This window comes from Leptonychotes weddellii, chromosome 8 (genome assembly GCF_054177405.1).
Source record: "Leptonychotes weddellii isolate Sample4059 chromosome 8, ASM5417740v2, whole genome shotgun sequence".
NCBI lineage: Eukaryota > Metazoa > Chordata > Mammalia > Carnivora > Phocidae > Leptonychotes > Leptonychotes weddellii.
Genome location: NC_138376.1, coordinates 119,662,424 through 119,689,062, shown reverse-complemented (window position 1 = coordinate 119,689,062; position 26,639 = coordinate 119,662,424). Strand labels below are relative to the sequence as shown.

Below are 26,639 nucleotides of genomic sequence, written 5' to 3'. Positions count from 1 at the left end.
CCTGGGATCAAGCCCCGCATCGGTCTCCCTGCTCGGTGGGGAGCCTGCTTCTCCCTCTCCCACTCCCCCTGCTTGTGTTCCCTCTCTCGCTGTGTCTCTGTCAAATAAATAAATAAAATCTTTAAAAAAAAAAAAAAAAGAAACTTTCATTGGTGAGTAGGGCCTGCGATCAGACCAGATGTTGGGACTGGTGTATATGGTCATCTTTCCCTCTTCCCAGGGCAGGGGTCACCTTACAGTGGTGCTGGCTGCTGTCAGGCCCACCTGCACACTGCCAGGCCTGTGGAACTGCTTTGGATAGGCTCCAGCCAAGTGTGTAGTGGAGGGGGCGGGTCCCCAGAAGAGCACAGCAGCTGGGTCTGTGGTGCCAGCAAGGTCCTTTGCTCCTGGAGAAGCCTCCCAACGATCCCTGCCCATGCAGCACACGCTCTGAGATTAGTAAACAAATCTCCTCTCGTATACCTTGGGCAGCATTTTTCAAACTGTTTCTATGCTGTATCTCCATGGGGCTGTTTGCTGTGCTGTCTCTTTAAGTTAATTATTTTCTGAATCCGACAAAATACCTATTATAATGCTATACATCTTAAAGATGTCCAGTCAATTCTTGCTCACCAGATGGTTGTATAGCCAGCATTTCTTTTCACTGGAGCTTTCAGCATAGGAAATGTGTTTGCTGAACCCATAAAATTTCTGTGAAATGCAAAACTTATAAAACATGAGCACAGCTTTTCTCTCGAGTTTCCCTTTATGGCCCTGAGTTCCACTTTCTCAGTCCCCTCATCCCACAACACTTGCTCTTGGACTTCACCACAGCTTCTCTGGTTGGACTCTTCCTGAATTCCTTTTACTTCCTCCCAACCTCGCTCATATGTTCAGACCTTTCCACTCTCCCCTGAGCGGCACTGTCTTCCTAACCTTCTGTTAGGTACGAGCTGCTACTGCTTATTGAAAGCATTGGCATGTGGGGTTTGGAAGCCACAGTTCTAAGTGGTCAGAAGAAGGGAGAAACAGATACACTTCTGCTTACAAACAAAGATAGCTTACGCCACATTTGAAGCAGAGGGTTGTTGGCATGGAGCCATCTAATATATGGATGGGATCTTTAGACAGGAAGTCATTTTTTGAAATTAAACTACCTAGAGAATGGACTTGGTCAGGATATTAGACTAGCAGCTTTCTCCTCATGAGCACAGAATTGAAATCTATTCAGGTGTACTTGTGTTCAGTTGAAGAGGCATGCATGAACTATTTTGTACCTCCTCAGAAAGTTATAATTTGGTGATGATATACAACTTTGGGGTTTGGGTACAAACTAGGGTATTCAAAACCAGGGTATAAATGAGCTAAAACCTGACCTGAAGCTCAGATTTATATGCTTGTCCATTTTTTTTAAGTCCAGTATATCTCAAAAGAAAGAAAAAGGGACACCTGGGTGGCTCAGTCGGTTAAGCGTCTGCCTTCAGCTCAGGTCGTGATCCCAGGGTCCTGGGATCGAGTCCCGCATCGGGTTCCCTGCTCCGTGGGGAGCCTGCTTCTCCCTCTGCCTCTGCCTCTCTCTCTATCTCTCATGAATAAATAAATAAAATCTTTAAAAAAAAAAAGAAAGAAAAAGTCTCAGGGTATCCTATAACTAGTACAGTGGACATTCATCAGCTGTGTCAGATATATAATCTCTGTGTGTATAGACAGAATATACATAGTGGTGCAGCCGTGACCCCACACGCTTCCATATAGACTTACCTGATTCTCTCTTTTTTTTTTAAATTCATTTTTTTTTTTAAGATTTTATTTATTTATTTGACAGAGAGATAGACAGAAGAGCACAAGCAGAGGGAGTGGCAGAGGGAGAGGGAGAAGCAGGCTCTGCACTGAGCAGGGAACCCGATGCGGGACTCGATCCCAGGACCCTGGGATCATGACCTGAGCCGAAGGCAGACGCTTAACCGTCTGAGCCACCCGGGCGCCCAAACTTACCTGATTCTCTTAACGCCTTTTCCTATTGCATTTTTAAAAAGGGATTTACAAACATTAATGATAGGATGGAGAAATGTCATGCAGAAAAAAATCTGCTTTTTCAACTTTGTGTCTAGCATATGACATACTTACTGAATTAACAGATATAGAATTAATGAATCTTTATTTTCTTAAGTTAGAGAATAATAATACCTTGAATTTGTAGCTATTCTTTCCTTTTTTAATCCAAACTTTCCAACTGTAAGTTTTAAGTAAGCCACGAGCTGTAAAATCCAAACTTCAGACTTTTAAATTAGATATAGTTGTCTATAGGACTATTTATAACCTTTCTATAAGAGATTGGATTTATATCATTACACTATAAGGAATAGGTTTCCATTAAAAAAATAAAAAATAAATTTTGACATTAAAATTCTCTCTTCTAGATTATTACAAAGTTACCATCAGTATCTGCAGTGATCCCCCAAAGGTATAGGATTGATGAAATCTTTCTGCCTGAATTTTTCTCTGCTATTGAATTTTAAAAATACTGATATTTTACCATTTTTCCAAAAAGAAAAGAAAGAAAGAAAGAAAATACAGCTGTTGTCTATTCTTTACACCTCTGGAATAGTTTGCTTCCTTCCTTACCCCCACCCTTTATCCCCCTCTCCCAAGAAGGTACGGGGAACTACGTTTGCGTGTTTTATTATTTCATCATTGGAATGAGAGTCTCTGCAAACGCGCTTTCCCTTGTGGAATTCTCTAATAAAAACAGACAGCCTGTTTTAAACAAGCAACCCTGCAATCAGAGGACGACACAGAAGCTCAACGCAGGGGGCTGCCAGACTTTTTCCTCTCACCGCACAGCCTGGCTGTCTCTATCATCTGCAAATATATCCTCCTTGCCACAAGAGAATTTAGAAAGCAATTTTGGGGGCGCCTGGGTGGCTCAGTTGGTTAAGCAACTGCCTTCGGCTCAGGTCATGATCCCGGAGTTCTGGGATCGAGTCCCACATCGGGCTCCTGGCTCAGCGGGGAGCCTGCTTCTCCCTCTGACCCTCTCCCTTCTCATGCTGTTTCTCTCTCCCTCACTCTCTAATAAATAAATAAAATCTTTTAAAAAAAAAGAAAAAGAAAGAAAGAAAGAAAAGCAATTTCGGTTCCTGCTAACGAGGTAGACCCAATTTATCACGTTTTAGAAAATTTCTTTGTTAAAGCACCATTTTCTAGAACAAGAAGCTATTGTTAATTAATGTGGAGTCCTAACTCAACCTGAAATTTCACTGAGAAATGCACCCCCCGACTACTATTAGGAGCCAGCCATGCTCCGGTCACTCCTGTCGCCACCTGCTCGCACAGAAACCTGAAGGCAGCCCAGGTTCACCTACTGGAGAAGGAAGTGGCTGAGAAATCTGCCTTTTGTCATGGTAGTGAGGTCAGGAGAAACAAGCCGTTCTGGGAGGGGCGCTCTCCTGTCTCAGCAGCACTGTCCTGAGCGCAAGGTGAGCCGCGGGGTGACTGACCCCACATGCTTCGAACTCCTGAGAAGAGTAAATGAACAAGCAGCGCAGCAGAGGGTCACCCAAGCCATCCACAGCCCCAGGGACCACCACCCCCATCTATCCCTCCTGGAAAGTTCCATATTGCTCCTGTTTTATTCCTGGTCCAACACAATTTCAGCAATACAAAGGCTTACTAGTGGAGGAAGACAAAAAATAAAGTTCCAGAGAACAATGCCCTGCTACCTAAGTCCCAGCCCCTGCCCTGTCTACACTCCCCAGACTCCCTCCTCCTCTGTCTTGCTCCCTACCTCACTCAGTACTATCCTGACTTCCCACACGGCTTGGAGCTGCCTCTGACCTCTCCTGACCTTCACGCCCACAACCATTTGGTCTCCAGCCTTCTCCTTGTCACCTCCTAAAGAGCGTCCAAACCTCTCCTCCTCTCCACCATTCCCACCAGAATGGGAATGGACAGAAGCCCAGACACTCATACGTTCCTGGTTCCTGGTGACTCTCTGACACTCCAGGACCTGGCAAAGTGGTGTCTGTCCGTGAACACATCCCAGGGTCTGTCTGGGTGGCACCAGGTCTGTGCTTCTACTGCATTATGACTATCTGTTCCCCTCCCTAACAGACCGTGGACCCTAGGGTGGGGGTAGCCTCCTCACCCGGGAAATGGGACAATAACGTTACCTGTCTCATGAGGGCGGTTACAAAATGCATATGAAATAAGTTCCCTGAAGCACTGAGCTCAGTGCTTGGCACAGAGTAAACATTCAATAAATGTTAGTATATCATCAGTCTCTGAATTAAAACTTAATTAATGGACTAGTAGACAGCGAGGGCGTTGCTGTTCCTGGACCAGGACTCAGAACACCCTAGGTACTTGAGGGCTGCTCGCCACATGAGTGGGCTATTTCCTCGGTGGAGCTGGTCCATCTCTTGCTGGGCACACACATGTTGCAAAGCCCTGCTCAGTGATGTGGCAACTGGACGCTTGGCCCCACGGGCAGGAGTCTCTTACTTCTTTCCCATCTGTCACGTTAGCTTCCTCTATTCGTTAACATAACTAGGTTCTTTTTCCCTTTTCCCCTTTCATCTGGGAGCTGCTCATGGATAACCCTTCCCTGCAGGCTCAAGTTCACCTTCATCTGAGGATGGAGATAGGGAACGTTGCCAGAGCTCTTTAGAGATGCCAACCCTCACCTAACCTTCTCTGCTCCCAGAAGTTACGTGGTTAGCAGAGGCTCCCCTTTAATAAAAACCCAGTGCCCTTCTTTTTCTGGGCATATCATGCTGCATCATCCCAGATGTGATTATACTAGGAAATGTCGGTAAAGCACTGACCATCATACATTTTCTTTTATTTATTTGACAGGGACAGACACAGCGAGAGAGGGAACACAAGCAGGGGGAGTGGGAGAGGGAGAAGCAGGCTTCCCGCCGAGCAGGGAGCCCGACGCGGGGCTCGATCCCAGGACCCCGGGACCATGACCTGAGCCGAAGGCAGCCGCTCAATGACTGAGCCACCCAGGTGCCACCCCATCATACATTTTCAAGGAAAGTGAATGTGTGTGTGTGCGCGTGCACCTGCATGTGTGTTCATGAACTCTCGTGGCGTAGTGTAACAGCTAACAGCCCCTACCAGAGTCCGAATGTCTGCTTTAAATCCTGGCTCCACGTCTTACACTAGTTTTGTGACCTCAGGAAATGACTTACCCCTCCAAGCCTGTTTCCTCATGTGTAGATGGGGATAATAATAGAGCATACAGATGGGATCAGATGGGGATTAGATGAGTTCATATCTTGTAAAGCACATAGTAAGCACCATGTGTTACACAAGCTAAAAACAATTACAGAACTCTTTTGTCCTGATGCTTTCTTTTCAACAGATCTTCAAACATGAAAAATACATAATATGTGGCACAGTGTGGGCTGTGTCCAATGTAGGGGATCTTTATTGTTCTTTGATGGACTGATATCTGCATTTATATGAAAAACACAGCCTCGGATCACTCTGTGGAACAACACAGATGATCTTAGCACAAAACCAGCATTGCATAAAGAAACTCAACGGTATACTAGCCTAGGGAGAGGAAATTCAGAGACTGATGATATACCAACATTTATTGAGCGTTTACTCTGTGCCAAGCACTGAGCTCAGTGATTCAGATAATGGATTTCATTTGCATCTTGTAACCGCCTCATGAGACAGGTAACATTAGTGTCCCATTTCACAGATGAGGAGTCACCTGGGTCATAAAAAGGGTAAGCAACCTGCCTGTGGTCATAGAGCTGCTTCCCAGCTGACCCAGAGAGGATGGGTCTGATCACCAACTGTAGGGGGGAGGACGGGACTCTTCATTTTATTAATGAACTCCTTTCCATTTGGAAAATATAGTTCCAGATTTCCAAGTTAGTTATCATTGTTACCACATGGATGTTTATTAAATATTGGCTGTTGATTAAAATGACCGAGCCCTAGACCACATTGGGAAGCTGGCCATGGCCTTCCGGATTCCTTCCCCAATATCTCCTCTAGGTCCCAGGATAGAAAATCACACACTAAACAACCACTGGCTGTTGCTAAGAGCTTAAGCCATGAACTTTCTCAGGGGACATTTGTGTTTAATTGAAAAACAGATGATGCCTTGGAAAACCGAAAGGAATGATGAGACGTTGTGGAATCTCAGACATTCATATGAGCAGTGAGGGTGATTAATTGAGGAGGCCTCCCTGCCCCCCGTCAATCACTCCAACAGATCGACCCTGATGGTGCACATTTATATGAGAAAATATTGGGACGGCACTGAGTAATTTCCGTAATTCCCTTCCTGGCAAGACCTTGGCCCGAGTTATCCTTCACTGCAAAGTACACATGGTTGTAAACTGTATCTATTTCCTCAATCAGTGTCAGTCCTGACTCAAGCCAGTTTAGGCTAGTCATGAAACAAGAACCAGGAAAGCAAAAGCCCCCTGACCCTTGCCACATTGGGGTACTGAAGGCAATGGATACCGGGGTAGATATAAACTTGAGGACGCCTACGCGGAGAGAGGCAGATCTGCACACTGAGGACGCAGAGTGGCCTGAATCCCTCTCGCAAGGAAAACATAGGCTCAGATCCTGAGCTGAATATAAAATGTGGGGAGAGGTACAGAAATCTAATTATCTTTCCTTTTCCGTTATTGAACTCAACTCAGTACACCAGCCCCGTTTCTAGTTAGTAGTTGTGTTAGTTTGCTAGGCGACCATAACAAATGACCATACACGGGTGGCTTTAAACAACAGAAATCTTTTCTCTCATGGTTCTGGAGACTAGAAATCTAAGATCAAGTTATCAGCAGGGCCATGAACTCTGTTAAGGGCTCCAGGGGAGAATCTGTCCCATGCCTTTCTTTTAGCTTCTCGTAGTTGCCTGCAATCCTTGGCATTCCTTGGCTTGTGAACACATCACTCCAATCTCGGCCTCTGCCAGCCGGTGGTGTTCTCCCTGTGGGTCTCTGTCTCTTCTCCTCTTCTTCTAGGGACACCAGTCATACTGATTTGGGGCCCTCTCTAATGACTTCAGCTTAACTTAGTTACATCAGTAAGACCCTATTTCCAGATAAGGCCACATTCACAGATACCAAGAGTTAGGACTTCAACATGGCTTCTGAGGAGACCTAATTCAACCCACAACAGGAGCCGGACACTAAATCTCACCACCAAAGAAATTCAGTCCCTTCCAGTTTAGAACTCTGGTCTCTTTCAGACACTTATTTTGTTAATTCTGGATGCCCCCTAGTTCCCTGCTCCTTTTCTTCTCTCTGGATGTGAAATAAGGTCCAAGAGGAGGCCAGGGGGTGGGGGCAGGTAAGGGATTCCTAAGAATGAGGGCAGAGCTGGCCCAGCATGAGGGCCATGTGATTGGCACACATGCCTTAGGGCTCTGAGTCCTTCTAGCCTGGACCTGGACATCACACTTGGCCTTTATGGTAAACGCTGCCGCATAAGCCCCCGCGGGGGGCTCCCACCAGCAGGACTCCATAGGCTGTGTTCTTGCTTCAACCTGGAGGCCTCTTCTCTGCCTTCCTTGGGGAACCGATAGGTTTCGGAAGTCCCCCTCCCACAGCACTTGGGGCCCTTCGGGGTACACAGGACCTAAAAGTTGTCCTCTGGCTCTCAGTCTAAAGTTGGCTTTTTTTTTTTTTTTTTTTTTCAGTTCACTGCTCCACTGAATGGGGGCCTCTCAAGCGGCCCCAATTCCCTGGGGGCTGACCCCCAGGGACACTACTTTGGGATCTCTAAATCTTCTCTAGGTTATTTTATCCCCATCCCCAGGGACAAGGGCACAGCCTCGCATAGCAACCAGCTAAACTCTCTGATCCTTCCTGTACCCCAGCTCCCCTGGCCTTGTGCCTCGCCCCAGGACAGGTGCTTATCTCCAGTCTCAGAGTACGTTTGTGCATGGGTCGGTGGGGGGGGGGGGGTGGTCATTGTCCTTAGGATATCACACATGCTTCTCTATTCTACAGTTTTCCTTTGTAACGCCCAAAATGAACAATCTGGTTGTTAACTTCATGCTTCTAGAGACAGAAAAAGAGCTTATAATTAGACCAACCCTCCTGAAGTGAAAAACTAGCAGTAAATCTGGATAAACATTAGGCACACAAACTCAAGTTTGGAGTCATTAAAGAGCTGCCCATACACGGAGGTCTAGGACCAAAATCTCTGAGAAAAGGGAATTCTGGAGAGAGGAGCCCACTATTCAGCTTCCTTTTCTCCTAGAGGCCTTCGCCAATCACTAAACTACCAAGACAGCCAGAGAAAAGGTATCTGCAAGAATTGGGCCCCATAAAAGTCTGGCATCCAGACAATGTATAGAACTTAGACAAATCAATTAATTTTAAAAATCAGTCATTGCAATTAAAAATGGGCAAAAGATTGGAATAGTTACTATACAAAAAAAAGATACCCAAATAGCTCATAAACATATGAAAAGATATTCTACCTCAGTCATCAGGGAACTAAAAACTAAGACAACAAAGAGACCCTATGGCATACCCTCCAAATGACTAAAACTAAAAAGACGATCATCTCAAGTGTCAGCAAAGCTGTGTCTAAGTCTCAAAATTGCTGGTGCAAGTATAAATTCATACAATCACTTTGGAAAAACTTTATGACAGTGACTACAAAAATTGAATAGATGCAGAATCTATGATCCTGAAATTCTACTCCCATGTATATACCCAACAAAAATGCACTTAAATGTGTCCAGTGTAGGTATAAGAACGTGGTTATAGCCATGTTACTTGTATGTGATAGTCCAAACAAGACACAGTCCAAGTGTCCCTCAATGGTAGAATGGATCGAGTGTGATATATTCATATTATGGAATACTATACAGCATAGTAAATAAATCAGCTCTTGCGTGAATCTTACAAATGTAGTGTTGAGAGAAAGGAGCCAGACATAAATTAATTGGTACTAAGTAGTTCCATTTCTAGAAAGTTAGAAACTGGTGAAACTGAAGTCTGGTGTAGGCTTCAGGATAGTGGTTGGCCGAAGGGACCGGGGAAGGGAGGTGTGCTGGTACTGCTCTATTTGTTGAACCGGACTGTGGTTCCACAGGTGTGTTCACTGGAGTAAATCCGCAAAGCTGTATCTTAGAATCAGTGCCTTTTTCTGTATTGAAGTAATTTTAATTAAAATGTTAGTAAAACAAGCATTCATCACACAGACTCTTGACGTCGAACGTCAGAGCTATAGCTTTTAATGCACTTGGTCTTTGTGTAAAATAGGATATAAACATCGTTAGGACTGGAATGGCTTTTTGGATCTCATCATTAGACCTGATCGCATTTGCCTGTTGGCAAGGCCTGCTCATGTTCCTCACCTTCAAACTGAAGTTCTTGAGGGGAAATATCACTCCACCTTCGTGAGCTCACCTCCAGATTTTGCTTGTTTCAATTTGCTATGAATCTTCTTGAAGTCCCACTACAGTCCATCAACCTAAGGACTCCTTCTGCCCTGAAAAGCAAACTTACTCTCAGTGTCCTGCCTCCAGCATGCAGAACACAAAGACAGCAAGCTCCTCTTCAGAGGAATCCTGGAGACCAAGGACCACCACTCCCAGACCTGACCTCTCTAGCCACCTTGATCTGCCCTTATTTTCCTTTGTACCACTCCATCGCCGCATAAAACGTCCCTGGTATGGTCAGCTGCCTTCTGATACGGCACTCCGTCTTGGCGACAGAGACTGTAGGGTCCTAAGAGGCAGAACTGTGCCTCACAGTCTGTTTTATTTTATTTATTTATTTTTTCACACTCTGTTTTAAATGCCGCAGCTTTGGCATGGTTTCTTGAGCAAAGCCACTGCCCAGAACTACTTGTTTTTTTCCATCCTGGTCTCCTGAGGGGTGAGGTTGGGGGAAGGAAGAATAGGAACATTCTGAGCTTGGTTTAATCCTTTGATACAAGAACCTGCCACACTCACGTGACTCAAAGCTTCATGATACAAATGCGTCTGTGGGTCCCACATGGAGAAGTGGCAGAGTGGGGGGGAGGCTGTGACGAAGCTTCCGTCCAGAAGCAGATGGGGAGCCCAGAGAAGGGCCTCGGAATTCAGCAGCACCGGCAGAGCTGGGCTGGGAGCAGACCCTCAGATCTGGCTCCTCCCTGATGAGGAAAGAGCCAGGGTCAAATCTTGGTTCTACTCAAGAGTATCATTACTAATGACAAAGGGTACTCACTGGTTTTTACGGCATGTCAGGCATCATGCTATCTTAGTTCATCTTCAAATCAACACAAAAGGGTAGAAACTATTTTGCAGATGAGACAACTAAAGCCAAGACAGGAGAAATAATTTGTCCAAGTTTTCGTGGCTAGTAGAAATAGTAAAGCCAGGGTTCAAATACAAGTTTGCCGTCCTCCAAAGCAAGAGCTAAGGAAAACATGAGCATACGGGACTAGTAACTAGTGAAAGCAGCCTCAGATGTGACAAGATGTGCACACAAATAGCTATCTACCAGACAGACTGAGAAGTGCCACAGGAAGAGGACAAGCAAGTGTCATGATCGTTTTTGGCTGCAGGGGACTCCATCAAGAATACTAAGGTGAGCGGGGAAATTTTATCTCCATGTTACAGTATTATGAAAGACTGAATTTTCAAATTGGACATTTTTTATAATGACACAGTGGGGCTGAGCTGAGCAGACACTTTCAGAATTCCTCCTTGCAGAGGAAAGATCCTGGATTTAAATATCAGTGGAATATAACTGAGAAGCTAGACCTGTCTCGAGGATGTCCCCTCCTGGCCACACCTCTGCAGGGTCCCTCCTAGCACCACAGGCAAGACCATGGGAGCCTTAGTACTGTGCGTGCTCTCCAAATGCCTCTCGGGCCATGGAATGTTCGTGAATTTTTATTGCAGTATAGACAACCACTTACCTGGTTGAAAGAAAAGCAAAATGGGAAAGACTGCTTTCATAAATGATTGCTATAGAAAATAGTAATTTTCTTTTCAAACAAAGACATGACTTCATTGTCATTGCCATATGTTTACTATAATATACCATTTGTGGAAGTTGCTACAGGTTGCCCCCCAAAACTTCAATATTTACATTCAGCCATTTATATTTACATTTAGGCACTGTGGTTTACCCCAGCATGGCTCTTGTTTGGGGCTTCAAATTTTAGGGGAATGCTTACAGATTTAGGGCCAGCCTAAAGTACCAAATTTGGTAATGGGGAAGACATGAAGAAGATTCCTATTCACGAAATATTTACAATTTATTTGTGCAGAGCACTTTTTTCTTGGAAATCTTCTAAGTTTCCAGTTCTTTTATTGAGGCTTTATTTGAAAGTCTGGCTCATGGGTTCCCAACCTGTGAGCTGAAACATACTGTAACATTTTCACAAAAATAGTGTGATATCAAGAAGCAGAACGCATTGCATCTCCCATTTGCTCCAACAGTGCATATTTATTTATTCCTTATTCATCAACTAAGGATGTACTCTGTGCCAGGCACAGCACCAGGCCCCTGAAAATAGAAAGACATGGCTCCCACTCTAGAGGAATTTCCAGAGCATGATGAGTAAGGCTTATCCCACTCTCGGACATTTTGGGGGCCAAGGAAGTGGGGGCAGCTACACCTAATACCTAGCGTGCTGTCATACAAGAGGGAAGCAAAGAAGCCCAGCCTGAAGAGTGGGAGTCATCTGTCCATCATCAGCCTGGTGGCTTTCTGACAGTTTTGGCTTTAGCTTGATGCCCAAGTGGCGCATCTCTATCTGAAGAAGTGTTTGAGTTGCCATTAGAAAGGACATGCGGATACTTTGTAAAATATCAAAGTCTTAGATCAGAGCCAGAAGCAAAGGGAAAAACACAAAATCATGTTGCATTTCAAAGCTTAATTCTGCAACACAGTCTCCAAGGTAATATGGTCTTCCTGTGTTCTTCATGAAGTTTTATTTTCTGATTACTCCCTAAAATATATAGACATTATTATTTTTTAAAGATTTATTTATTTATTTGAGAGAGAGCGAGAAAGAGAGTACGTGAGTGGGGTGGGGGGCAGGGGAGAGGCAGAGGGAGAGGGAGAATCTTAACCAGACTCCCCACTGAGCAGGGAGCCTGACTCGGGTTGCCATCTTAGCACCCTGAGATCAGGACCTGAGCTGAAATCAAGAGTCGGGCATTCAACCAACCGAGCCACCAGGCACCCCTAGACATTATTAAAATGAAAGGGACAAATGGGGCTATTGATTCAGTGGCTGTGAAAAATGGTGACAAGAAAATTAGACATAAGGGGTAAAAAATAAAAAATATTCCAGATAGTAAGAGGATGAGCAAACAGCCAGCACAGCTTCTCTGCTCATGTCCTTGCTGAGGAAATGTGGGAGCATTGGATATGGTAGCATAAAAGTCCTAGTCGAAATAAATACATGGGCTCTAATACTGCTTCCATTAGTTTCTAGCCATTTGACTTCAGATAAATTCCTTCATTTTCCTTTGGCTTCCTCAGTTTCCCCATGTATCAAGTGGAGACAGTCCTACCTCACTGGCTTATACATGTGGTGTTCAGGGCATGGCCCCTCCAGGGACAGGTATATATGTATATTTTAATACATTAACATCATTAACATTTAAATATCAAATCTTCCAAAATTATAATTGGTGTTATATGTAATTTATTATATATACGGAATTTTGAGAATTCTCAAAGGTTTTGAAGGAGGTGATTTTTCAATATAAAAATAAAAGAAGCTGGGCGCCTGGGTGGCTCAGGGGGTTAAGCGTCTGACTCTCGATTTGGGCTCAGGTCATGATGCCAGGATGGTGAGATCGAGCCCCCCTCCGTGCTGGGCATGGAGCCTGTTTAAAAAGATTCTCTCTCTGCCCCTCCCACCCCACTTGCTCTCTCTCTTTCTAAAAAAATAAATAAATAAAACAAACTGGCCTGTACCTGCTTTTAAAAATCACACTGCACGGTGCTGCGTTTCTCTGTGGAAGTGGGAAGCATTCATAAAAAGCCAACACAGCCTAGCCTCAAGTACCGCCCCACCTCCCACACAGCACATATGGTTTCCTACTTTCTCCAGCAGCGTGAGTCCAGTTTCAGTCTTTGAAAAAAGCTTCCCCAATTATATGACATTAGTCATTTACCGCGTAGTAAGAAGGCACCAGAAAAGAGCATTCAGATTTCCATCTCATGAGAAACGTTGGGAAAGATCTGGAACCGTGTGGGAAGGTCAGCTCACCATTGAACTTGGACTGCGGAACTTTGGGTATTAACTTTACACACACGACCAAGGAAAAACAATTTGTTGAGTTGTTTTAACTTAGTAATCGTGACAGAGGAGGTTCTCTGGGACGGGGAAATGCATGTGGGAGTGCAGAGGAGTCTTTCTAAAACTGAGGCAGAGGAATGGCACAGAAGGTCTGTCTCACATCTGAGGATGTGGAGGGAGCCTTCTAGTGCTCACTCATGGGCTCTTCCTACAAAACAAGGGCAGAGCCTGCCCATGTCTTTGGGCGGGGGGAAGTTTGCATAATTTATATGGTGACTCGCCTGTAAACCTTAATTAAAAATCTGCTCAAGTTGTGTGAAATGAACAATAGCTGAGTAAAACAGCTTCATGGTAGAGTTCTCTCCTGAATATAAAATTGATCGGGAAGATAAATCCAAATGCCTTTTTTTCCCCCTTGAATCCAAGATATACATAGAAACTCCTAAGTCCAGGGAACTCCTTAGTTTAAAACATTTAAGTCGTATCAACTGAGCAAGAAGAATTTTTGAAACACACTAAACTTTTCATGAATTTTGTCATTAAAAACATTCCAAATTAATTAAGGGAAAATTAGTCTGAAAAAAAAATTTTTTTTTTTTTGAGAGAGAGAGTGAGCAAGAAAGCACTTGTGAGGGCAGGGGTGGGTCAAAGGGAGAGAGAATTGTAGGCAGGCTCCACACCCAGCCCTGATCCCTATGTAGGGCTTGATCTCATGACCCTGAGATCATGACCTGAGCCAAAATCAAGAGTCAGGTGTTTAACTGACTGAGCCACGCAGGGTCCCGAGATGTTTTTAAAGGAGGGTTCTTAGGGGTCCTTGGGGTGACTCAGTTGGTTAAGCATCCAACTCTTGATTTCAGCTCAGGTCATGATCTCAGGGTCATGAGATTGAGCTCCAAGTCGGGCTCTGCGCTGGGCATGGAGCCTGCTTGAGATTCTCTCTCTCCCTCTCCCCCTCCCCCACTTGTCTTTTTTTTTTTTTTTGTCCTTATGTTTTAAAAATATTTTCTACATCATTCTTTCAGGAGGAGGAACTTAGAATTGAAAAGGGTGTCAATGGACTATGGCTAAAATATACCAATTTTAGTAGGCAGAAGACCATATGAGGTCAAACTATTTGTGCATTTCTACATCCTCAACACATGGCCCTGTCCTGGAATATACTGGACACTCTTAAGTGTTCAATAAGTGAATTAATACATGAATGAATCCCTTAAAATGATTAACTCAGTCACTAACAGAACAAAGAACATTGTTCATGAGAAAGAAGAAGACAAGAAAAAATAATTAGAATTAGAGTCTGAAGGCATAATTTACTTAAGACATGTTTCTGTTGTGCTAATCCTATTTCTTCTTTCTCGCTGCCTTAATCTCCTGGTGGCCAATGTTTGTGTTGTATGTGGGAAGCTGGCATGGACTGGAAGGGATAAAAATACTGGCCACCATTGTAGGTACCTGCTTAGTGTGTTCACATGAACAAAAAAGGTGCATAAAGATCATTAAGTCCAAGCCCTCACTCTGCAGATAAAGAAAGTGAGAAATCAAATGACATGACAAAGGTCCTTGGCCCAACCAGCTGAACATAAGCAATATCGTATCATTATTTATTGCTTTGGGAGGTGAAGGGTTATGTGATGCCAAAGCAAACTTATCATAGACCTATCTGATATCGGCTCCCCACCCCAAATGCTGGATTGGGTTTGTTTAGTTCAACTCGATTGATTGTTTTTGCATTGATTTTAATGAGACAAGCTCAAAAATAATACTCTCTCTTTTTTTTTTTAGAGAGAGAGGGTATGTGCGTGCATGTGCACAAGCAGGGGGTAGGGGCAGAGGGAGAGAGAAAGAGGGAGAGAGAATTCCAAGCAGGCTCCATGCGTGGCCCAGAGCCTAATGAGGGGCTCCCTCTCACGACCCTGAGATCATGACCTGAGCCAAAATCAAGGATGGGACATTTAACTGACTGAGCCACCCAGGCGCCCCTCAAAAATAACACTCTTAAACTTTACTCTGAACGAAAATGACTGGGGGAGTCCTTGCTGGAAATGCGTATGTCTGATCCCAACTCCTGAGATTCTAGTTCTATGGACCTATGTTGAGGCTGAAAAATGGGAATTTTTACAAACACATACAGTTGATTTGGATGTAGAAACTGTACGCTGGGACACTGTCCCGAAGTGGCTTAGCTCAGCCAGCAACTAAAGCAACACTTTCGGGAAACCCCACTGACTGTTTTATGGAGCTGGTCCAGTGAAGCGTGACGTGTGCAGGGAACACGTGTGCATCACGCTTTGAGGGCTACTGCTGCACCATCATTATTACTGAGACGTACTCAGTGATACGTGATCATACGCTGCTAACAAGGGCTGTATTCAAAACCATTTATTTTTCTTAACTATTTGACACTTCGTGAAAGTCGAGTTTACCTCCCAAGACCAAGCTAGATGCTGTGCTCATAACATGATGGAGAGACCAAGAGACACCACCAAGACAGCAGAAGATCCTTGACAAAAGCAGCCAAGCCGGTCTAGTTCTGCTCACAACTGCATCCCTAGCACCCCACATTTGCTGCACACATAGTAGGTGCATGAAAAAATATGTGTTTATAAATTAATCCAATACAAAGGAATATAAAACAGTATGAACACTTGGATAATGCCTCTGTGTATATAAATACCAAATACTTGTAATTATAAAATTGATTCATCCTTTCTTAGAAAAATAATTGATATGTTTGAGAAGGAATGAACTGTAAGTCTGGGAGGAAATGGAAGGCCAGAAATCCCAGTGCTGGAGGGGAAATGTGACCTTTCTTTCTGGGATCTGGCTATGTTTCTGATTCCCTAAACTTTCCATTACTCTAAGCCACAAGTTTCTGCAAGGCTCAGTGTATTTTAATTAAACCCCAGTGATGAACACAGACTTGCCAAACTTCATGCTGGTTTGTCCCACTGGGCTTCAAAGCAGGGTCTAGAGAAAACAGTGAGGAGGGGATCCCACTCACCCACTCAGTAGGAGTTTGCATGACCCTCCCACAAAACAGAATCACAGAATCATGGGGTTAAGAATTACCCTCAGCGTGTATGATGGTACTGAACAATGGTCCTTCCCCTGCCCTCCAGGATCAGCATTCTGTTCTTTATTTGCCTGTTTCGTGTTCACAAACGAAAGGTCTGTCTGTGTGACTCAGGCTACGAAAATGCTTCGCTTGGCAGCCAACGTGGGTATTCCCCACTCAGGCCTCAGCACAAGTCCAGGAGAAATAAGAAGGCCAGCACAGCCACCCTCCCCCGGTGCCATCCGTAATGGTCCCATTGGCCTGTGCCAACAGCCACAGTGGAAGGTGGAGGCTAGAAGGGAAAGTGTGTCCTGAGCTAAACTCTTCTCAGAGAGGCAGCATTTTAAAAGCCAGTGGGCTTGTCTGCAAGACAGTATCTCTTTTTTTCTTTCCTTCCCTTCCCTTCCCTTCCCCTTCCCCTTTTCTTTCTTTCTTTCTTTTTTCTTTTTCTTTCTTTCTTTCTTTCTTTCTTTCTTTCTTTTCTTTCTTTCTTTCTTTCTTTCTTTCTTTCTTTCTTTCTTTCTTTCTTTCTTCTTTCTTTCTTTCTTTCTTTCTTTCTTTCTTTCTTTCCTTCCTTCCTTCCTTTCTTTCTTTCTTTTCTTTCTTTCCTTTCTTTCTTTCTTTCTTTCTTCTTTCTTTCTTTCCTTTCTTTTTTCCTTTCTTCCTTTCTTTCCTTTTTCTCTTTTCCTTCCTTCCTCCCTTTCTCTTACTCTCTCCCTGTTTCTCTGTCTCCTCCCCCCTCTCCCACCTTTCCTTCCTTCCTTTCTTCCTTCTTTTCATTCTTTTTCCTTTCTTTTCTTTTTCCCTTGATCCCTCCTTCTGCCAGCCCTCCTTCTTTCTTTCCTTTCTTTCTCTTTGGGTCTCTTGTGAAAATAAAAGGATCAAAAATCTCAAAGAAATATTCAACCGGCAAAAAAAAAAAAAAAAAAAAATATTCAACTGGCAGAGATTTCTGTGAACAGCGTTGGCCTTTCCCCAAATCTGTCACTCTTAGCAACTCAGCCCTTTGCTGTCAATGTGAGAGATACAGGTGGCTACTATGAAAAAGTACGGAGAAACAAAGAGAAAAGTCCATAACTAACCCTTACAGAAGAGCTGCACGTACACTCTAATCTGCAAAACATCCCCCACTGGGAGCCTGCGTGGTCCATGCATGTCCCGCTCGTGACCCCCCAGTCCCGGGTAGCATCCTTGGCCACTGCACAGCACCCAAAGGCGTTGGCAAGATAATCTTGGTTCACGACATTGAACCATATTACAACTGAAACATACTCTGCAACATGATTTTTGGACTCTGAACACAATTATGACAGTCACCAACTCTGCCGAGTTTACCAGGTAAATAAGGAAAAAATAGGTAGTTTAAATATTAAACACTCCAGGCTTTGGGACAATCACCTCCTAAAACTAAGTTTCCGTTTGCACACGTTCATTTGACAACGAAGGGTAGGTTTCAGCGAACGGGTCTCCAGGGCCATCCATCCCAGGACTGACAGTCCCTGGGGACACACCGGAAACTGGATGGCTGCAGCGCAGCCTGAGGGCCATAAAGTTCAAGTCCCGGAGGTAAATTGATATCTTCATGTTAGTCCAGGTCAGCATTTGCTGATGAGTTTTAAAGGGGAATTCAAGAAGATCTGGAGACAGCTCCAGGCTCGCATTTCAATGTTTCCAAGTCATTTTGCTCCTGAGTGGCCAGCACCTCAAATCATCCTCAGCGTCCCAGCGCTGCCATCTGCGAACAGGTGCGCTGCGTTGTGGCAAGTAAACGCCGAGTGCTCAGCCCAGAAAATTGTCATCTGAATGATTTACGTGCACGTCTTGAGCCCCATCAGGCACTAAAGAGATGGATGCTTCGCTACTAAATCTCACATTTGTCAACATTAATTTAAGGCACTCCGAGTTGGCAGTCAAGAGCATACTTTTCAAATAAGCAGCCAACTTTTCTTCCATTAAATCTTTAGGAGAATATATTACCAACTTCTGGGAAATACCATTTGCAAGAAGCTGAGCTGGAGTAGGTTGAGGAATTGGCCGTGGAAAGCTTCAGACCATGGGTCCACGTGTGATCAGCAATCAGATGGTGCCATTGCCTACAAGGCTTCCACAGTTGTCTCTGCGCAACCACAACCCCTGGGACGGCTCAGGCTGCCCTGTGAGCTCCCTCTTGGAGCTCATGATCCAGCTGAAAAATAAGATGGTGCCCGTGAGGGGCGCCTGGGTGGCTCAGTCGCTTAAGCGGCTGCCTTCAGCTCGGGTCATGATCCCGGGATCCTGGGATCGAGACCCGCGTCGGGCTCCCTGCTCAGTGGAGAGTCTGCTTCTCCCTCTCCCTCTGCCTGCCTCTCTGCCTACTTGTGCTCTCTATCTATCTCTCTGTCAAATAAATAAATAAAATCTTTAAAAAAAAAAAAAAAAAAAGATGGCGCCCATGAGAGTATGAGCAACACTGCTGAGCAGCAGGTGACCATGTACCAAAAGATGGGACAGAACTTTGAGGAGGGAGGGAGAGCATGTTGGAGGGACAGGCAAGGTGGTGCTGAGGCAAGCTAGAGGCCCAGGACCAGCAGAGGAGGAGGAAGGGGCCCAAGTGGGTCATCAGGAAGGACAAGGGATTGAAGCAGAGGTCATGGTGGGACACAGAGTACCCCGAAGGTCAAGCTGGCAATGGACTGTCCTCTGGGCTCCCCAGAGCACCAAAGTTTTCTGAAGAAGGGAGAAAAAGAAACCAAAGTTTTATAAAGATCGATACAGAGGCTGTGCAGTATCGGAAGGCAAAGCAGAAGCCTGGCAGTGGACAGAGCCATTAGGACATTGTCGTCATCCCCTAGATCCATGGGTTCAAGTGACAGGTGTGTACTCCCACGTGTGCTCAAGGTGATCCACTAAGATAACGGGAAGAAAATATCGGAATTCTTACTTGCATTTACTTTTAAAATTCCCATATTTTTTAGGGGTGCCTGGGTGGCTCAGTTGGTTAAGCGACTGCCTTTGGCTCAGGTCATGATCCTGGAGTCCCTGGATCGAGTCCCACATCGGGCTCCCTGCTCGGCAGGGAGTCTGCTTCTCCCTCTGACCCTCCTCCCTGTGATGCTGTCTCTCATTCTCTCTCTCTCAAATAAATAAATAAATAAATAAATAAATAAAATAAAATAAAATTCCCATATTTTTTAGTGTATATTTTACATATCTTAAATAGTTTAATAGAAACTGCGTATGTTACCAAGTGACACATGTCCCTGCCAAATTCATGTGCTGAAGCTCCAACCTCGAATGTGACCGTATTCGAAGACAGGAGGTAATAAAGGCTAAACAGGCTCGTAAGGGTGGAGCCTTATTTTAGGACTGGTGTCCTAATAAAAAGAGGAAGAAACACTAGATCTCCTTCTCCTCTCTCCCTCTGTACCCCCAGGCTCCCCTCCTGTGCACGCACAGAGAAGAGCCCATGTGAGGACACAGTGAGAAGGTAAGTGTCTATAAGCCAGGAGGAGGGCTGTCACCAGAAACCAACCCTGATGACACTTTGATCTTAGACTTCTGGCCTCTAGGATTGTGGGAAAAAAAAAAAAAAGCCTGTTCTTTAAGCCACCCCGTCTATGGCAGACAATCAGCAGATTAATACAATCGATAACACATAAACAATCTAAATCTGGAAGACAATTATATCTCAATTAAAAAAAAAACTTAAAATTTGAGGTCCGTATATGAACATATTTTTGCTAATATGCATGATCAAAAGAGTCTGGGGGGAAATGCTCTAGGTGCTAGGGGCGCAAGTTGAGATGGCAGTGAGTGTTAAGAGCTATTTCAGAGGGAAGATAGAAACTCGTGAGCCACTGGATGTAGGAAATGAAAGAAAAAGAAGTATGAATATAAGCTCTCAGTTTTTCAGTCTAGGAGACAGGGAGAGCCATCTGTATCCCTGTCACAGAAGGGATGGCAAGACTTGATCCCACAGGAGCGTCAGAGAAGCTAAAGGACCACAGGGGCTGGTGGAATTCCTGGTGGAATGCCCTCAGAATGAGAAAGAGAAACCACCAGAAGGGTGAAAGGAAAATGGGAATTTCAGGGCCACAGAGTTCAAAGGAAGAGAGACTTTCAAGGAGGAGGATAGTTTGGGCAACAGCATCAGGGAGGTCAAGTGGGATGACCTGAGAAATACCTTTTAGAACTGCAAGAGGTCACTGAAGACTTTTTGAAAGTGCATTCATTGCTGGGGAGAGAGTGGGCATTGGACGGTAGGGGGTTAAGAAGGGATAAGTGGAGAGGAAATTAAGGCAGCAGGTAGTGTTTGGATTTCAACCATAAAAATGTCAGTATCAGAGTCAGAACTGTGTGGGGTGGGAGGTTGTAATGTGTGAGCCTTCCCCTTTATCTTGGACCCCAGAGGAATTCCCCATGACTAGTGAAACAGTGATAATGGGCTGGGCAGGTGGGACGGGGGTCAGGGTGGCGAGGTGACGATAAAGTGTTCCATCCTGTTCCAGAACCTTCCAGACAGCTCTAGTTTTGTGTATGAGTTTGTGTGATAGAATATAAGGCAGCTCCAATTCTGTAAAGCCAGAAGGGATACGCAATTCTCAAATCTACACACTGATTAGAAATCTGGAAATTTCTCCCAAACTTCACATCTTCCTTGAAAGTTTAATGTCAGAGGAAGATCTGACATAAATGGTGGGACTAAACGGTGGGAAGAGGTTGGAGTTCATTTGGGCATCATATCAGGGTCTCATCCACCAGCACTTGGACACCCAGTATTTCAATAGATACCCATTTCAGTATTCTGGCTTTGCCTGGGTGGAAAAGTATTTACCACCTATTTCACGAGTGTGCAAATGAATTCAAAGTCACACATGAGAACTAAATGATATTTATAAAATTCTTTGAGATCCACAGATGAGAGGCACCATTTAAGAACAGAGTAAGTATTATCAGCTAATGACAGAGCACCCTGCATAAATCAGATTCTCCCAGAAAATAAACCACGTCCTGGGAATAAATTCAGTAATTCTGGAATCCACATTAAACATTTTAGATGAAAAGCAATAATAACGGATAATACTTCAGTAGCCAATCTTTCCGCCTCTAGAATTATCTCCCTCATTCACATCCTTGGACATTTGTGGACCTCATACAGAACATCGACATCTATCTGGTAGAATCATTGATTCCCAGGGCTGGAGGGGTCTCTTTGCTCATTTAATCCCCTCAGTGATCCCCATTTGCACATTCTTCTGTCTAAAGATAGTTTAGAAGTCCTTTTAACCATCCTTTGTATCTTTGCAAGCCAAGGCTCATTTAAGGCTTCTGCTGCCCTAAATCTCTTGTCATGTTCATCCCTGCTTAGTCACTCTTCTCTTTCTGTGTTTTTGCACATCCTTCTAAAATCGAATCCCACTGGTGGGGCCCCAGACTTTTTGCAATAATGGTTTTTGTGCACAGTGATTTTGCCTGAATTTGACAAATAAAACCTGACATGACCATAGGGTCATGCAGCTCATATATATCCTCAGAGAGTGGTTCAACTGGTCACTCTGTGTTAGGTGATGAGGTTCTCTTTAGATCCCTGAACTCTGATGTTACAATATCAGTCCCTGGCTTAGCATTCCTGAACTACTAGTATCAGAGCACAACTGGTTAGAACAAACTAACGATGGGGCTCAGGGCTGGCTCCCTGTCCTGGGCTTAGCTCTCTCTTGCCCAGATGGTCCGATGAACTTGCCAGTGCCTTCCTTTGGTTATAAGAAGGAGGGGCAGAGTGTGGGTGGTTCAGAGTAATCACTGGAAAAACAGATCACAGTAGCATCTACATGAGGGATACCTCAGGCTGGAGCTGTACCAGGGAGAGAAGACAGTGACAGAAGGAAAGACAGGAGCCATGAGAATGAAGGTCTCATAAGAGAAATTCAGAGATTACTCAAGCAGCCTCTAGATGGTCCCTTTCCATACTTGGACTCTCCATGCAGACACCTGGTGCATGTTTGAAGAGAACCTTTTATAAACCCTGAAGTATTTGTGTACATGCTCGGGGGCGGATGGCTGCAGGCAAGTGTGTCCACGTGTGCTTGTATGTGTGTGTGCATGCGTCCATGTTTATAAGATTAGGGCTGCCCATAGGGCGGGGTGGGGTGGCACTTGTCTGTTTACTCTCCACTGGCTCAGATGTTCAGGTGAGGGGAAAAGAGCAGGTGGGGCTGGAATGGGGAATGGACCCAATGCAAACACGGGGATCTACCCCTACGTGCGCGCTCTTGAAATCTCTTTCAGAGTTCAAAGAGGTAACAAAAGGTATGTGTGCCCAGGGTGAGTTTGACACACGTGAAAATATATCCCCAATTGTTTATCTCCTAGAATTTTACCCGCAAATGAGGAGGCTGGTCCTAACAGCGTGGCAACAGAGAATGTCAAATGTTTAAGCTTCGGTCTCTCAGCAGGCATGGGAAAATGGTTTATCTTGGATCCAAGGGCAGCCATTAATGCAAGGAGGAAGTAATAGAAGGAGGAACCATCCAAAACAAAAGTTTCAAGGTCACAGAGAATTTTTCTTCTCATCCAAACACAACAGAATCTCATGAATGTCAGACCATGAGCATAGGCTGGAAAATTCCACAGAAATGGAATTCTCTTGATGTGCGATCTTCGTACCAGAGCTTCAGTTCACAGAGGTTCTCATCTCAGATTTATGTGTGAGGGTCACACAGGAAGCAGCTGAGGGGTGCTCTTAAAATTACAGCACTTCACAGAAAGAATGCAAAAATTGACTAGCAATCTCACCTTACCTGAAACCAGCCCCTTTGTATGCATCTGACAAAAAAAAAGCTAATCTCCAAGAAGACCATATTGATTTTAGCCCAGTATTTGAATTTGATATTCATATAAAAATTCAATAGCAATACATGTTAAAAGAACTCATTCAAAAATAGAAATTCAGGCAAAGTGTAGCCCCCACAAAATAGTGACAAGGAGGCACACCCTTCTCAATCTACCTCAAAAATCAACCTTATATTTTCTCTATAGGGGTGGGAGGTGCTTTGGTCTGAATGTTTGTGTCCCCCCCCTCCAAATTCATATATTAAAATCCTAACCTCAAGGTATTAGGAGGGGAAGCCATTGGGAGGTGATTGGGTCATGAGGGTGGAGCCCTCCTGATTAGGATTAGTGCCCTTACAAAAGAGACCCGGGAGAGCTAGCTTGCCCCTTGTACCACGTGGGGGAACACTGGGAAGGCAACACTGTGAGGAAACCGGCTCTCACCAAACACCAAATCTGGGGTGCCATGACCTGGGACTTCTCAGTCTCTAGAATTGTGAGAAATAAAAGTGTATTGTTCATAAGCCATTGAGTTTATGCATTTTTGTTATAGCAGCCCAAACAAACTAAGGCTTTAAAGGAACCTAAAATGGGCTTCAGAGACCTCTAAAAGGCCTATATGCTTAGAAGCATCTGGAATCAAAGCAGTGGTGATGCCTTCCTAGCCTGGCGATTCTACTATTTAATGAAGAGTAACTGAAGAAACCCCTAAGATTTCACGAAATATTATATTTCCATTCAGCTTCTTTCAGCCAAACATTCTAAAATTTCCAGAAAAGATCCATTACCTACAAATCACTGTTGCAATTTGCATGTACTAATCTTCAAGGGAAAACACACAGTTTCATTGAACTTAGTCTTTAGTGAGCACTAATAATAGGCAACACTTATATACCTCTTACCTCATACCCAGGACTGTCTCTAGTACTTCATATGCATTATTGCACTTGGCACACACAAACCCTGAAATGCAGGAAATTTTATGACTTCTGTTTTATAGAGGAAGGAAGGAAGATGGGAGGTGGAGTCTAACACAATCAGTAAGTGATAGAACTGGGATTAGAACCTGGGTAGTGAGGTTCCAGGGACTGGTCCTTTGACTGCCTCAAGATGAGGGAGTCCTTGACTAGAAGGCGCCCAGTCCAGCAGGAGGGAGAGAAAAGTAAAAGTGTAATATGGCCATGATGTGGTGATTGTAGGATGGAGGTGTGTGCAGGGGCCGTGGGCACATGGGGGAGGCTGCAGCCTGGTACAGTGGGTCCCAGAAAGGCTGCCCAGAGGTGTAGTCACATGAGGGCGTCTTGCAAGGTGGGTAGGGGAAGAAGGGGCTGGAGATCATGCCAGAAAAAGAAGAGCAAGAGCAAGGACACAGAGGGACCCAACACATGATGGGTCCAAGGGTGAGGAAGGGATGTGAGAGATGAGGCTGAGGAGGGGGTGGGGATTGGGTCACAGAGCCCTTGAAAGCCAGGTTGGGAAGCTGAGTTTAATCTTGAGGGAGGTGGGGACCATTCAGGGCCATTCTCAGGGGAGGAACATGGTGGGACAAGCATCTTGTTTTACGGGGAAGGTAGAGCGGGCCATGGAAACTGATCAGAAGGTCAACGCAATGGGCGAGATGAGCCCGGGAGAAATGGGCTAGGAGAAGACGACAGCGACATCAGCTACTTTTACTCTCTACCCATGTGACAGCCCCTGAATTGTGTGGAAGCTGAATACATGTTCGTTTTGAAAACAACAAAGGTAAGGGAGTCTTTTTTGACATTTTGGGTGGGGAGAGCTTAGCTTTCAAGTTGAACCTCTTGTCATCTGGTTTTCTTCCCCATCAGAATCAACATGGGAGGCAAAGCCCAGAGAGAGCACACGAGAAGCTTCTGATAACCTCTCCACACCAAGCATTTTACTTTTCCTAGACATCTGAAAAAACTGTGAATTTAACGCCAAAGCAGGTCCTATGTTCCCAATCACCCCGCTAACTTCAGGACAGCCTGAGCATTAGGAACCTGGGTGTGCAGATACCAGCTGGTGGCAGATGGAATTCACTACTGACCTTCTTAAATTTAATCCAGACAGCCGAAGAGGAAAGACTTCATATTCTGCTAGACTTAGATGCTCCGTGATCCTCCGACCCATTCTGTCCTGGAAGAAAACAAGTTGGTTCGTTAAATCACCTGCATGTGAATTATCAATTCACACCACGTGAAAGGAAACACTCACATTTCATGGGCAAGATGAAGTACAATTCCAAAACAAATTACTGTGACGATTCATGCAAAAGCTTGATTTCTGAGGCTTAATTGATACAGCTCACAGATAACCTGACTCGTTGGCTCTCAGGCCAGTAAAACATCCGTTAGACCTTCTATGCAACTACTGTTACACAGAAACAGCAAGAAACTGTTAGAGAAAAGGGTTTAGGCACCCTACTTAGTTCAGACTCTGCAACTGCGAGAGGTTTTCATTGGAATGTTATCTCCCCAATGGTCAACGCGTTCCAGTGAGTATAAAATGAAGGGCTTCAAAGTTCGTGTTTGGGATCACAGACTTTTGAGGGCAGGTGAGATTCTCCTTTTCATAGACAAAGAAATGATACCTGCAGAGGCTGCCCCACGACCAGTTACTGCTGGAATCAGAGGTTCACCAACCAGTGTTCTTTCTGCTACGACAGACTTAATTTAGGTGCCGTGCCTCTGAAGAGAGAGCCCTCGTGAAGACTTTCGAGTCACAAAACCCTCCCTAGGGGTTAAGTTTAAGTTTACATGTGAAGTTTAAACTTACTTTATAGTCTTTTAAAATGTGGAAGTAATTTTCATTTTAGAAATTCTAATAAGCTCAAGTCTTTACTTTTCATGGAGAAATGAGTCCCAGGCCAGGGTAAGGACAAAAAGGACTCTCCCCCCGTGACCTTCCCATATTTTCAGCCTGTTCCTGAAGGGCAATTTGTCCCTGGCTCCATGGCAACTCAGAAAATCCTAAAGTACTTGAGCTGGCTGAGGCCTTAGGCTAATGGAGTTCAAACCCACATTACACTTAAACACACACACACACACACACACACACACACACACACACTGCAGTGCAATCAGACAGTGAATTAAAGGGAGAGCTAGTCTAGAAAACCCTAAAGAAACATATGTTAATTGAGCATCTGTTGGTGCTAGGCCCTGTGTTCTCTCCCCTAAATACATGATCTCACTCAGTTCTTAAAATTGCCAAGCAAGGTAGAGATGGGCATAAAGATTCAGGCTGAGGGCGCCTGGGTGGCTCAGTCGTTGAGTGTCTGCCTTCAGCTCAGGTCATGATCCCAGAGTCCTGGGATCGGGCTCCGCATCGGTCTCCCTGTTCGCCGGGAAGCCTGCTTCTCCCTCTCCCGCTCCCCCTTCTTGTGTTCCCTCTCTCGCTATCTCTCTGTTGAAAAATAAATTAAAAAAAAAAATCTTAAAAAAAAAAAAAAAGATTCAGGCTGAGTTCTTCCCTTCAACAAATATTTATCCGAGCATCTGCTACATGCCAGGCACCAAAGTATACAAAGTATACAAAG

General features: G+C 44.6%; 1 protein-coding gene across 1 annotated transcript in view; it reads right to left on the bottom strand.

Moving 5' to 3' along the window:
- Nucleotides 1-9,956: 9,956 nt before the first annotated feature.
- Nucleotides 9,957-26,639, bottom strand: part of SCAF8 (SR-related CTD associated factor 8) — a 196,032-nt gene continuing 179,349 nt past the window's right edge. Inside the window, exons 21-22 of the transcript XR_014148013.1 lie at nt 25,149-25,237; nt 9,957-10,116 (exon numbers count right to left, since the gene is read on the bottom strand). The gene's annotated coding sequence lies outside the window, so the exon portion shown is untranslated. The remainder of the gene's footprint in view (nt 10,117-25,148; nt 25,238-26,639) is intronic.